This window comes from Clinocottus analis, unplaced genomic scaffold (genome assembly GCF_023055335.1).
Source record: "Clinocottus analis isolate CAN_PGR_092001 unplaced genomic scaffold, fCliAna1.0.p SCAF_17, whole genome shotgun sequence".
Classification (NCBI taxonomy): domain Eukaryota; kingdom Metazoa; phylum Chordata; class Actinopteri; order Perciformes; family Cottidae; genus Clinocottus; species Clinocottus analis.
In genome coordinates, this window is record NW_027175898.1 from 2636277 (window position 1) to 2651191 (window position 14915).

Consider the following 14915-nt stretch of genomic DNA (forward strand, 5'->3'; position numbering starts at 1 on the left):
TTTTATTGATGTAATAGGATGAAATAAATGGGCACCGTGGCAAAAAAAAATCAAGTGATCTGTATAGTTGAGAGTTAAGTTATTGTAATTAGTCATCCAAGTCATTTGTTTTTGAGTCTTTTGGGAGACATGATTAGTAGACGTCAGCCAATGTTTGCAACACTATCAACACACGAGCAACACACTAGGTATTGTATAATGCATTTCATCCACCGTCAGCCATCTTTAAACACGTTCCCTGAGGGAAACAAATGAGCCTGTGGCCCGTTTTCACACCCGGTGCCATACGGCCCTAAAACCTGGCAATAGCACAGCGGGGCAAATATAAACTTTCCAACTTGAAACAGGAGCCTTCGAGTACGGATTGACGAATTATTAATAGTGTTTGTTTTACCTTCAGCATATTGTGACTTATTTTAAACATCATTTTGCAATAAATCACATTTCCACGTGACCATACAGTGTCACCATGATGCAAGGTAAAGGACTCCTCAGCAGATCAAGGATGCGTAAAATAGTTCCCGTCACGTTGGTTTTATTTTTGAACGGTGCACCCGGAAGTTGAATGGTGTTATTCTCTCCAGCCTGACAGCTGTCAGACCCGCTGCTCTGTATGGATTACCGGTGCGGGAGAAGCGACCGGCGAGCAGCGCGGAGGACCGGGACGGTTACCGGATAATAAGTCGGTCCGAATGACCGGAGGGAAGCTTCATCAGGACGTCACAGCGTCTCTCCTTCACTCTGCTCCATTATTTATTAGTTCTTTTTGCCCAATTTTTGCTCCGGTCTACTCCAGACTGCGGAGGAGACGCGCAGAGCCGAGTTAACGGAGGGCGAGAGAGAGAGAGAGAAAGAGAGAGAGAGAGAGAGAGAGAGAGAGAGAGAGAGAGAGAGAGAGAGAGAGAGAGAGAGAGAAGCTCGCGGCTGTGAAGTGAATATCCCAAAACCCGTGATCACAAATGTGCATCGGTCTCCTCCAGAGCGGGAGCGGCGCCGCGGTGGATTTTTACGTGTTTGACTAAACTCCGTCCAACGCGCGTGACATTTGCATTGGAATAACTCGACTCCTGCGCCTTTACTGCATGGGATATTTTTTCTCCTAGTGGAATTCTTCCCCATTTTTCACCTGCACGAGGACAGCGACCGGTGGGGAAGGAGAGAGAGAGAGGAGGGGGGAGAGAGAGAGAGAGAGAGAGAGAGAGAGAGAGAGAGAGAGAGGGAGAGAAGAGGCACTGCCGACAGGAAGAGAAGAAAAAGAAGCGGTGGATCATTTCAGTTTCTCTCGGATGGGATTGCTCCCTCGCCTCGTGGATGGAGGGATGAAACCGGGAGGAAAAGACGGGGAGAGAGAGAAAGAGATCGGAGGCAGAAGAGGAGGATGTAGTCGTCGGGCGCTGTGAGAATGCAAAACGGACGCACCCCTCTGGAAGACAGGATTGAACTATAAAACCCATACGGAATACGGCCAGCCAAAGGATAGCACGCACATTAACCTCTCCATATATACACATGCATATGCATATGGGGCACATTATCTTATCTGGAACCTATTTGTGTGGAGTTACAACTATAATCGCCACTATCCTTCACATTATGGGATTTGGAAAGATTGCGCACTGACGCCGGCGGATCGAAGGGACCGGAACACCCTGAGAGAGGTAAAGTTCAAACTCTTTATTGTGTCTTTTGACGTGAGGAAGGACGGCTACCCCCCCCCCCATCTCTCCCTCTTTCTCTCCCTCTCTTCCTCTTTCTCTCCCTCTATCTCTGTGTCTCTGTTTCTTCAAATTCTTTCTTTCCGACTGCGTCTGTTCTGTTGGAGCAGCGGAATGGTGGTGGCTGAGTGTTAGAGACGGAGTTATTTCTAGATTTACACGAGCTGGATGCTGAACTGAGGGTGTGTGTGTGTGTGTGGGGGGGGGGGGGGGGCAGTGTAGTTGGAAGCTGCTGCTGTTTGATTGGGAAAAATCAGCAACGATTATCGCAAGGTCAAAATTGAGCCCGGTGTAAATTATAGAAGCGCTCTCTCTCTCTCTCTCTCTCTCTCTCTCTCTCTCTCTCTCTCTCTCTCTCTCTCTCTCTCTCTCTCTCCCCGTGTGTGTGCGCGTGTGTGCGCGCGCGAGAACATGGTTGGTCGACCCAGACTCAGGCTAGTTTTAGTAGACGAAATATCAACCCAGTGTGCTGTGAAATCGAGTGCGCGTGTGCTTGTGTGTGTGTGTTTGTGCGTGCGCCGGCGCGCGCGCGCACGCTTATAGCGACTGTTGTTGCCGCCAGAGAGAAAGAGAACTTTGTGTGAACGCGCACGGTGCGCGCCCTCAGCCTCCGTCTTCACTTCACATTTCACGCCGGCTCTGTAGCGGACTTTAGCGGTAGAGAGGTATGGAGCGACGCACGCGCGAAACGCTTCACAGTGCACCTGTGCAGAGAGCGAAAAGCTGCGCAATGTGAGATGCATCGGCGTGTGTGCGTGTGTGTGTGTCTGCGCCTGCGTGCACGTGCGCAACTGCACTCCAGCCCACATACCTTGTTTGCATAAACAGCGCTTGATGCTGCTGCTTGTGATGATGATGATGATGATGATGATGATGATTTTGATGATGGTGATGGAGCAGCTCTGTCCGTCGTGAATGTGTTCGCGCGCGCGCGCGTGTGCGCGTGCGTGTTGACTGCTTGCGCAAGTCTCACGCCAACTACAGGTGTACGCGCGCGCGCGCGTGCACGCCATTGCGTTCAACCCTTGGATCGGGTTCAGTTTCCATCGCGCGGTTCAATTACGCAGTGAGCGCCTCCTGGTGAGTTACAGCCGGTGCGCGTCACTCCACGTTGTCGTGCACGCGGACTGACACCGACACGGGGACGTGTGTAATGTGCTTCTGGTGATGATGATGATGATGATGATGTGCGGGCTCACATGCTGGTGTGAAATCTGTGTTTTTTTGTATTGCACAATTGCAAATAATGATGCATTTGAAATATGACAAGCACGTTTTGAAGGACTTTTTTTTTTTTTTTTGGATCCACTGCTTGTTCTACCTCTTTGTGTTTGAGTGGAATCATATCCTCTGGTGAGAGAGTCAGGTTACTGTAAACAGGAAACATGGTGGATGTGAGGTACAGGAAGACCGGCCAAAGGGGAACCGGTTTTAACCTGCTTTCTCTTTCAAAAACAGAACGCGTGAACAGTGGAAACCAACAGGAGGATGTGTCGTTGCTACAGCCTCTATGTGTGGACGGGATTGTCTCCTCCTCTCAAAGATGTGTACTAACAAACATCTCATAGGTTTCTTACTACCTTTAGCTTCAGCACACATCATGGAAAGGTATTGATCCAGAAATGGAAACCGATTCAGAGAAAACAGAAGATTCATGAATTTTGAATTTTGCGTGACACTTTGGCCGTGACGTCACAAGGGTATGAGGATATGATGTACGGGGTGGATACTACACAAAATGTAGCAAAGGACTTAAACAGAGTTATTATTTTGTCTTTTAAAAATCAAGCTTCAATTTCCAGCTTTGGGGCCATCTTTTCTCTTTCCATGTGTGCCTCAGGACAACGGTGCCTCATGATCCAGAGAGCTGAGATTGTTCTGCAACGTTTAATCCAACACATGGGTTTGTGTCTCACAAGTGCCTTCAAAAGGGGAATTTAAGAAATGATGTAAAATTGCGAGAAAAAAACATGACCTCAGTGATGTGAGTGTGGACCGTGAGCGATATTGCTGACTCAGCTACTGACCACGCTGGTCCCAGTCCACTGATGACTCCGTGCACGACCGCGGTCCTCCGGCAACTACGTTACCGAGCACTTGCGGAGAAAAAAGAACAATGACATATACTTTTACGACATCGAGGTGGGTTCGGTGGACTCGGGCCCTTGGTAAGAAATCCAAGGGCCATTGGTAAGAAGTCTATGGGTCCTTGGAAAGAGGTCTTATGGCAATTGAAATTAAGGCTATGGGCCATCGGAAATGCGTCTATGGGCCTTGGTAAGAAGTCTGAGGGCCTTTGGAAAGGGCCCTTGGAAAGAGGTCTCAGGGCCCTTGGAAAGAAGTCTATGTGCAGTAAACCAGCGGTACGTCCATTTCCAATCCGACCTTGTCGCAACGTGAACTTCTTCGCGAGGCTCCGTCCCCGTTGCAGGCCCGGAGTTTCACGGGCTTGGTAGCGGTGCGGTAGCTCGCGTTGATCGATCAATGCATTTATGCACGCGGGCCACTCACGCTGGCGCTAATGGCCCGCGGAGGCATTATGCAAATTGCGTCCCCATGGCTTGTGAAAAAAAAAAAAAAAAAAAAAAAAACCCCGTGAAAAAGAGTGTGGGTGACTGAGCGAGGGAGAGAAAAAAAACGCTGATTTCCAGTCCCCATTTTGGCTTTTTAGCCTCCTGGTTACGTCTAAAAGGAGCGGCTCGCTGTGCCATTAGGGCCGGGGATGAATTTCAATACATTTGTGTTTCAGGTTGTGAGTTCCTTCGCGTGGCATGAGAAGTGACAGACAGCATTTCAGGGCCACTTTTTTAAATGCATTTTTGTGTTTGGATGTCATTTGCTGCAGTGGCGTCTGTGCCCCCTGAGCAGCATCTTAAAGAGCGTGCAGGAGGTGGGGATACGCATCTGGTCCGCTACCTCGTTCGTATTAGATAACTCCTCGTGAGCGAGTCAGGAACAGCGTCTCTCTCATCCTCTGCTTCGTCCCCGCGCTCTCGTTATTTCCTCGTCTCTCGTTCACCTCCACAACCCTCCGAAAGAAAGAAAAAAGACATGTATGAAGAAGCTGTGCTGGCAGTGCAGGGGAGTAAAGAGGCAGTAAAGATGGCTCTTTATTCTTCACAGGGGAAGGGGGATTTTTTATTTTTGCCCTCTGTTTATCTCTCTGCATCTCTCTCTCTCTCTTCCTCTCTCTGTTGAGCTGCATGGCAGAGGGCTGCAGGATCCTGCGGAGTGGGTGGTGGAGCTCTAATTCAATTTATTCTACCTTTCAGAGACGGACAGAGAGAGAGAGAGAGAGAGAGAGAGAGAGAGAGAGAGAGAGGAGGAGGAATGGAGACCACAGATGTTGGGGAAACATTTCCTATTAACGGCAGAGAGGCGGGAGCTTTAGAGGATGCCGACCCGACGCCGTGACATCTGGATTGATTCCGCGGGCGCGGCGTGGTCATTATCAGAGGAGAACAAAATGTCTTGAGGAGGGAGAACTTTAAAAAGACGGTTCTCCTCCGCCCGAACGTTCCACACCGGAACGCAAACGATCGGCAAGTCGGACCGAAAAACCTCCGGATCGCCACAACCGTGGGACTCCTCCTGCTGATAATCTGACCGTAAAGACTTTGTGAGTGAGCGGAGTCTGGTGTTTTACGCCTTTCATGTGCAAAGGGGGTACTTTCAGGGGTGGAAGAAGATGTTCAGTTATTTTCCGTGATGTCTTTTAATTTGCAACTGGATGAAATGGAGTTTTTTTTGTCTCTTTTCCTCTAGAATAATGATATTCTTTGTTTTTTGGGGGGGGAGGGGGGGGGGGGGGTGTTGAAGGTTAGGTAAAAAAAGGCATTATTATAGTCATTCATTCCACTTTGGCAACCTTTCCAGAATCAAATGTTTCTCCTCCTCTACAAACCCCGGAGCCGGGCTGCTCTTTGCACGTGCATTTCTAATCCCAAAACAATAAATCAAAAAATCACAAGCAAACCTCCAACCTGCGTCCGTTTCCTCTCAAAGCTCACGAGTCTGGAAGACAACAGTCATCAGCAAACTGTCCTCTGTTCACAACTCCCAGAATGCAGCTGCCACACTGGTAACAGCCGCCAACACGTCGCAGCACACCCGCCCGCATGTCAGCCTGCGTGCAGAGCGACGCGCAGGATCCACAACTGCTGTCAAACTTTGCACTGATCAGATCTCAGCAGGTCGTTCAGCCGCCGTCCGTTCCACAGCGCTTAACTCCCGACAAGCCCGTGAAGCTGGTCCGTGAAATAAAACACAAGAATCATCGACAGCGATGCTGTGGCTCTGATTGGCTCGTTGGACTTCATCCAGACTCCTAATTCACGTTGCTTATGAATTTACATACGCTTTGACACACGCCCAAAAAAAGGCATTCGCACCCTTGAAGTCACGTGAAGGTATAAATATCATTATTCTCGTACTTTGCTGACTGGTGGTGCCTCTGTGCCGTGTTGGCGAGGCTGATAAAACAAAGTGACTCGAAATAAATATCCGCGAGGCTTTACCGAGGTAGGATTAGTCTTTAACTGGCTGGTAGCTCTAGTTAAGTTCCCGCTTGAAACCCATTACCGAGTCATTAATCACATGAGAATAGATTTGCGACGTCGTTGCCGTTCTCCGGGTCGTCGTCGTGAAACGTGTGGTGAACGTGGGATCTTTCCATCCTTTTTTTCCTCCTCTAAATGTTTCTTTCCTGTGTAAATTAGACTAATCTCCCACGCAACCCCGCTGCTCATCCTCTCTTTGTACACACCCCTGCTGCCCGTGACGCGCCCGGCACTACGGCCTCTGCCTCAGGAGGCCCAGTGGGAAGGGTGTGTGTGTGTGTGTGTGTGTGTGTGTGTGTCATGACGTGACAGACGTGAGACTAGGAGCTGTGTTCAGGACAGGAAGTATTAAGAAATACATCATATTTACGTAATCACATTGAATATTAGTGTCCGTACATTTTTTAGCCTGGAATTCAAGCTTAGAAAAATGCCCGAAAAATATATATTTAACCGCGACGGGGTATTTGGGGCATTGTATTGCCGGAGGGAGGAGGGGGGGAGGGGGGCTTAGTATTCAGAGAAAAACTCTGAATTCCTGAGATTAAAGTCACAAATGTATGAGAAAGTGCACTTCACTTTAAAGTCACAAACATAGCCGCTGTCTGAATGACGCTGCACCTGGTTTAGTGTGTTTAAGGTATCGATGGCTTCTGAGCGGAGCCACGCGCACACCTTCCCTTCCTGTGTTCTTTCATGAACATGAATGAATGCTAACCCCAAGACGTCATCGCAGTGTTTAACAGTGGCGTGGCGCGGTGGATCCAACCTCGCGCAGAGAGGCGATGTGAGCCCACAAAACGCAAATCTTCACGACTTTCCACGAGTGGATGTCTCCCTTCGTGTTTACCACGACGTTTACGTCTACATGCGTTTGATTCGACACCATAAACCCGGCGTCCCGCTCTGGTCCACGAGCTGTACAGCTTCAACACGCTGTCTGCGTAAACTCTCTCTGTGCGACGGTGTTAGAGAGAGTGCTTTGCTAATGAGTTGCACATAAATATCCATATTAACACGAGTCATCTGAGTGCAAGAAACCAGATAACACTGAGAGCGGATATTCTGGTTCGCGGCCCGTACAGGACCGGATTTCACTGTCGTGGCAGGATTGTTTGTAAATATTGCAACACGGTTGTCACCGGGGGGATTTCTGCCACCAGACATGGCGCTCAATCTAAGAGACTGGCCCACACCCCATCACACACTGCTTTCGATGACGCAACCCAACAGTACAGTAGCTCTACTAAAAAAAAAAAAAAGCAACCGAAAAACACATCCCGAGAGAAAAATGTGTGAAACATCAATGATGGGGAAAGCTTTTTTTAGACTTTGGGAGCGATGCTTTGTAGCGACGCCATTTGAAAAATGTGAAATTCTCTTTGTGGGCAGAGCGAGCGGGATCAGACGGGGGGGCACACGCGTTTACAAACGTCCGCCTCATACGTTGACATTAACAACGTGTGAACGACAATACGTAGCGGGGCCCGACAATGATTGTTGCAGCTTTTAGGGGTCGTGTAACACGAGGAGAGACCGTGCAATTCTCCGAGGAGCCGCACATCCCGCATATATGCCGATGAGGTGGTTTTTTTGCGCGAGTCCGCCCCCTGAATGTGATGTTTAACGTAAATGCAGACGGATTACCTACATGTCACGGCCACTCCGGTTGACGTCTACCGTACGCACCCTTGCCTTTCTCTGCCGACAACAGCTGACACGCTTGCTGAGCTTGTGCAACTCTAGACGGCTGCAGGTCCTCTAGGTGCAGGTTGGTTGTTTTTTTTGGCGGATCTGCGTTTGTATATGTTGTGTCACACCAACACGCCGTGTCCGCGGTGCACGACACGATGTCAGTTCAGTGTCTCGCACACACGCTGAGGAAACGTGAAGGTTGCTACAGTCTACACACTGAACCGCAGATTGTGTGTCGTAAACAGGCACCGGGAGGATTTGGTGTCGACCCTTTCAAGCGAGGCGGACCCTTTTTAAAAAAGCATCAAGGTGCATGAGATAGTTGTTCATTCAGAAAACATTACAAACAGTATCCGATATTGCATCAGTGGGCCTAAAGGAAATTAAATTATATGTATAGTGGCTATATATATGTGTGTGTGTTTGTATCTTTTAAAAAAATACTTCCCAAGTCCTTTCCATGAATAACTGCATTCTCAACTTGTCTCAAGTGAACAATTTGTGCTTTGGAGCAAAACTAAACATAGTGCTCACTACAGGAGCTCATTACTCGAGAGAAATAACATTTATTTTTTTATTTTTTTTACAATCAACACTTGAAGATAATGTTTAAGAGATACAACAAAACAGGAAATACAAGACCTGCCTTCTCAAGATTTGAAGCTTCGGTGGTAATAGCTGCAGCATGAGGACAATGAGAAGAACACTATTGTTACGTGGTGGATAGTTTGAATTATCAATCAGAATCCCTTCAGTCATCTTGCACAAGACATATGAATATTTGCGGTGTCAACATTAGTCTACGTCAAATATAGGACTCTACAGCACAAGAAGAAGGTTACATTTCCTTACTTATTGTTTTGGAAAGGGGTTATAGTCCAGACAGTTCACCTAAAAATGTGGGTAAATCTCACTTAATGTGCAACAAAGACAAACTAAATGGATTCATGTGTAAAAAAAAAAAGTCCTGAATATATATTTGCTATGATCAGAGCACTGGTCCGGTCTGCTTCTACCTAGTGGTTCTTTTCCAGCCAGGTGGCTGGATTTATACAAACAGTCTAATTGCAGCTCGGATCAATTTGTTTACCTTGACTGGCTCTGAGACGGGAAGCAGGCTGGCCTGCTGACTCAAAAGTAACTGTTTCCAAAGCAAGGAACAGAAATACCGCAAACCAAAATCTCTGCATGTCCTTCTAAACATTCAATTATCACGAATAACTATTGTTATCAACGGACTGTATGTCACAGTGGATACATATTGTGGTATGATACAAATAAAATAGCTTTTGTTGTCAGATGGACAGCTATACAATGCAGGTAAAGTCTGAAAGAGATATTCCAGGACCTTGGACAGCTACCACACGCAGGTGAATCTTGCAGTAAACGTTTCAGGTTAGCCACGGTGTGCATGCACAGCTTCATGCAGACATTGCAGAACTATAAACAGCTACTCCATGCAGGTGAAGGTCGTTGCGTGGCCTCAGCTTGTAGAACTAATTATTATCACTCGGGTGGATAGGAGGCCACTTTGAATTTCTAGGATTTAAGGATTTTCCCTTCAGGGAACAATACAAGTAAAATAGCTCTTGTTGCAATTTGCATGATATCCAGTTACGTTATGACTGGACTACCACTGCAACTGTAGAGAAATGTCTATATATTCGGGTGGTGCAAATGTGCTGAAGATAACACACAATTACATGAAGAGAAGCGACTGCAAATGTTACAACAGGCAAAGGTGTTTTGAACTAAGTGAGCGAGGCGTAGGACTCAAAGCCTCTGGTAAAGGTCGGTAAAAGGCTGCAGCTTGAATTAGTTTCAGGATCAGGGACAGAGACATAGTGCATATACAGCTTAAAGTCCACATTTCAGGACCAGAGACAGATACACCGTGCAGTTACGGCTTGAAGTGGACATTTCAGGACCAAGGCCAGCTACTCAACACAGTTACAGCTTGAAGTCTACATTATAGGACCAGAGACAGCGACGCAGTGTAGTTACGGCTTGAAGTGGACATTTCAGGACCAAGGCCAGCTACTCAACACAGTTACAGCTTGAAGTCTACATTTCAGGACCAGAGACAGATACACTGTGCAGTTACGGCTTGAAGTGGACATTTCAGGACCAAGGCCAGCTACTCAACACAGTTACAGCTTGAAGTCTACATTTCAGGACCAGAGACAGCGACGCAGTGTAGTTACGGCTTGAAGTGGACATTTCAGGACCAAGGCCAGCAACACAACACAGTTATAGCTTGAAGTCTACATTTCAGGACCAGAGACAGCGACGCAGTGTAGTTACAGCTTGAGGTGGACATTTCAGGACCAAGGCCAGCAACACAACACAGTTATAGCTTGAAATGGACGTCTAAGGGCCACGGACAGCTCATTAAGTTACGCGAGCAGGAGGATGGGGGGCAGCTCAGAGTGTTACTGTCGCTGGAGTAATATCACACACGGCTCTCTGCAATCACCGACCGGCAACATCTTTAGCCGGCTGTTTAAGTTTCATCTGCGCTACAACTATATCGGCGATGTATGCCGATCCAAGGCTCTTGTTATCACACACATTCTCAATCTAACAGGTGACTAAGTACTGAGTATTGCAGCAGAGCTAAATCAAGATAAAAAATAAAAAGTAAGCCATTCCTTGTGCTTGCCCCGCTTTCTCTTAAACAAATGCATGCAATCTGGACACCCCGCCATCTCGTTAAAGTGTGACATTGGTACTGTGACATAACCCCTGTTCTGTAGGGATAATTTAGGGAGTGGATGTGTTGGTGCAATATTGATGCAAATTCCTACAATGAAAGAGTGAAACTCATGCGATTTCAGTCCAAAAGCAAAGCGCTGCGTAGTCTCAGCCTCGTACAGAGAGGATCAGCGTAAACCGCTGCATGTATAACAGACCTCGGCCATCTCAAGACATTTGTTTCACTGGCAGTTCTCACCGTTTGCTTGAGGATATTTGTTCCTGGAAACATCCCAATAAAGTATAATCGTTGTTTCATGCAGCTGTACATCCCCCATTGATGGGTCAGTCGGTGTTACACTGCACGGCATTGCCTGGCTCAGGTTCCAGTGTTAACACTTTGGATCCGTTGTCGTCTTCGCGACAATTCTTTCTCGGTGATGACCCTTTAGTGGCGCCACTGATTGCAAACGCCGGGGCTCTCCGTCAATCTAATTGGTCGAACAGCGTGGGCTCGTAATCACCGGGACGAACGTTTCGTCAGCGATGAAGTGTTGTCGGTTTTCTCTCTCCTTTTTTTTTCCCGTCTTTTTTTTTCGAGCAGCAGAGGGACCAAAAAACTGACTAGATTAAATGATGCATTTAATTAAGAAGCTTGGGATCAGAAAGTCAGGGATCAGTTTCGCTCGGTGCCAACGGTGGCTACATTTAGCCTAGCTTGTTAGCGCATGCCATCTGCTTCACACACACACACACACAGATTAACGCTGCACAGCGGGTACTTTCACTGGTTCAGTACTGTATGCGTTGGCTTTCCAGTTGATCTTATTCTCTCAGGAAAAGCGCGGTTGAGTCTAATGATCCCAAATGATGAGGGTGCACTGATGGTGCGCAGGGGTTTTCTTCAGTCAATTATCTTGGAATTCAATTAAAACCACAAGCAAGGTTGTTTCTCTCTGTGATGTGCCAACCCTTTTTTTTTTTGATTTGCCCTCCATGTGCTCCTCTGTGTAAAAGATACTGCGCGTCTCATTAAACTAACCACATGTCAGCACTAAATTACCTGTCAGCCGTATCGGCAGCGAAGGATCCCGTGAGTTAGAGGGGAATTACATCCTGAACCGTTTGTGAACGTTTTTCACACGTTTGTGCGACCGGACGAGGAGCAGAAAAGCAGAATCCGTGTCGTGCTCTTTGTTTTCTTTGCGCTTCCCACATTGACGGATCGTGGTGTTTCATCTGTTGGTTTCCAGATGTGCAGCGTCTTTCTTTTCCTTTCTCCTTTGAGTGTTCTTACTTTAGTACTCGAATGTGTGTTACGTGTTCAGATCACGCGGGAGTTGTTCATTTCTTTTTTTTTGTGTATTGGAAAACGAAGATTCACCGAGCACCACTGTTAGTTTTCTTAGTTTTCTGACTTCAAATCCCAATTTTAATTGATATGTGGGTTGTGTACATATCTCGTTGTTGGGCACGGCGGTTTTGTCACCTTTTGACTTGAAGTTACACATCATCATTGCCGCTGTTTTAATGTGTCAGGCGGACTCCTCTAGTTGAGGTTTAGCCATCTGCTTTACAAGCGGAGATAAATTCCAAGTCACTGCACCACTCAGCTAGCTTTTACACCAAATACTATTTTAAAAAAACAGCCAGCTAATCCGAGCTCTTGGCAGCCTTCTTATTTTTCTTCCTTCTTATTTTTTTTTATTTCTTATTCTTTTTACTTGGCACTAACCTGAGCTCAGCAAGCTGCTTCTCACCAGCAAACACTCCACAATCTGACGGCTTGCTATGTTTAGCTGATGGTTTGAGGCAGTTTCCAGTGATTCCAGAGACTGTAGAGGACACTCTTATGATATTGAGCCCAGGTGATTATGTCTAAATACATCAAAAAAGTGAAACAGCAATATTTGAGGAGACTGAATGGAAGTTAAATCAAGCTGTTTGTTTGAGGATGAAATGAGATCATATGCTGTAACATATCTTCCAATGACAAAATGCAATATCAAAATAAAAGAGTGTACAGATATGAAGTACTTTCATTCAGGCATTGAGTCTTAAATACTAGCGCTTGAAACAACTTGAATGTAATGATCCTGGCGGCAACTCGTTTTTTTTTGTGGTGCTATTACTGTCAAGCGCTGCATCCCCACACAAAGATGTCTCAGATGCACCCCCCCCCCCCCCACACACACACACACACCCTCAATCACACAGAGATATCACGATGGCCTATTTCTTTTTGGTGATTTCCACAAAGCAGGGATGTTTTTGAGAAGGACTTCTCCTTCAATACCACACAGGCGCGTCCTGTATCACATATCACAGGCGGTGCTGAGAGGCTTTTGAGGCCTGTTCAGTAATCCGTCCATGTTTAATCTCCTGGTCCCCGATGACAAGATAACAGCAGATATACTAATTTGCTTCATGTGGTGTAAAGTAAACGGAGAGCTTGTGCTTTGACCCGTTTTGTGATGAGACTACATCGGCCCTATGAATTCATTCACGCTGATGAGTGTTGCTGGAAGTAAGTTGGAGATGACATACAACGGGTGTATTGCTGAGACAAAATGTTAGCCCTATGGCAATGTTTTTTTTTGTGAATAACCTAACAAAATCACTACATTATTAATGACCTGTTGCTCCATGATGTCCTCATGACCATCCCCACTCTTCAAATTGAGCGTAGGAAACGCTGACATGCAAACGTGTGTGTTCGGTAAAGCGCAGTCGGCCGAGAACACCGGGTTAGAGGCCTGTGATAAGAAACACCATTTGGTTTTAGGAGCTCATAATAACGAGAAAGTCCTTCATCAGTAGAAACCAACAATAGTAATAAAAGGCAGAAGAGGGCAAATTAGACTGACTCCCGTGTAATTACTCCTCAATGTGCTCGGTTAAACTGAGGAGTTTAAAGCAACTTGAGCTGACATGTTGACAAATTGATAACTTGATAGATTGTATTTGATTTATAAATCAAATTTATATTTCACCCATTTCCCCAAAATGTGCAGTCAAATTAATGCAAAAACACTAAACTATGTCCGTTCAATGCACTTCTGTAAATCAATGGGACGCGCTCAGGAAACACTGTGTGTCTGTGTGTGTGTGTGTGTGTGTGTGTGTGTGTGTGTGTGTGTGTGTGTGTGTGTGTGTGTGTGTGTGTGTGTGTGTGTGTGTGTGGGTGCTATCAAAAACCTTCAGGGCTGTTTGTCCCTGCTAATGAGCTTTCTTTTTCAGAATCAGTTGTTTCATGTAAGTTGTGTTTGCTATTGTCCATATGCTCTATATGTACGCTCTATATAAATGCTCTATATGTACGCTGTATATTTATGCACTTTATGTACGCTCTATATCTATGCTTGATATCTATGCTCTATATGTACGCTCTATACGTACGCTCTATATGTACGTTCTTTACGTACACTCTATATCTATGCTCTATATGTACGCTCTATATACATGCTCTATATGTACACTCAATATATCCGCTCTATATGTACACTCTATATGTATGCTCTATATACATGCTCTATATGTACACTCAATATGTCCGCTCTATATGCACACTCTATATGTACGCTCTATATATCCGCTCTATATGTACACTCTATATGTATGCTCTATATACATGCTCTATATGTCCGCTCTATATGCACACTCTATATGTACGCTCTATATGTAAGCTCTATATGTACGCTCTATTTCTATGCTCTAAATCTACACTCTATGTGTACGCTCTATATGTACGCTCTATATGTACACTCTATATGTATGCTCTATATGTAAGCTCTATATGTACGGTCTATTTCTATGCTCTAAATCTACGCTCCATGTGTACGCTCTATATGTATGCTCTATATGTATGCTCTATATGTAAGCTCTATATGTACGGTCTATTTCTATGCTCTAAATCTACGCTCCATGTGTACGCTCTATATGTACACTCTATATGTATGCTCTATATGTAAGCTCTATATGTACGGTCTATTTCTATGCTCTAAATCTACGCTCCATGTGTACGCTCTATATGTACACTCTATATGTACGCTTTATATATTCATTCTATATGTACGCTCTATATGTGCACTCTATATGTATGCTCTATATGTAAGCTCTATATGTACGCCCACCAGTGTTGTCTTTAAGGTCTAATCAGGGGACTCCTGTATATCAGGTCACAAGCTACAAAACCAAACAAAAACCATGTTTGGTATCAAACTAAACATAAAAATCAGGGTTACAATAATAA

The 14915-nt window shown here is 45.8% G+C and overlaps 1 protein-coding gene across 1 annotated transcript in view; it reads left to right on the plus strand.

The window, feature by feature from the left end:
- Window positions 1-632: 632 nt before the first annotated feature.
- lrfn5a (leucine rich repeat and fibronectin type III domain containing 5a) overlaps window positions 633-14915 on the plus strand; it is a 109294-nt gene continuing 95011 nt past the window's right edge. Inside the window, exon 1 of the mRNA XM_068580470.1 lies at window positions 633-1658. The gene's annotated coding sequence lies outside the window, so the exon portion shown is untranslated. The remainder of the gene's footprint in view (window positions 1659-14915) is intronic.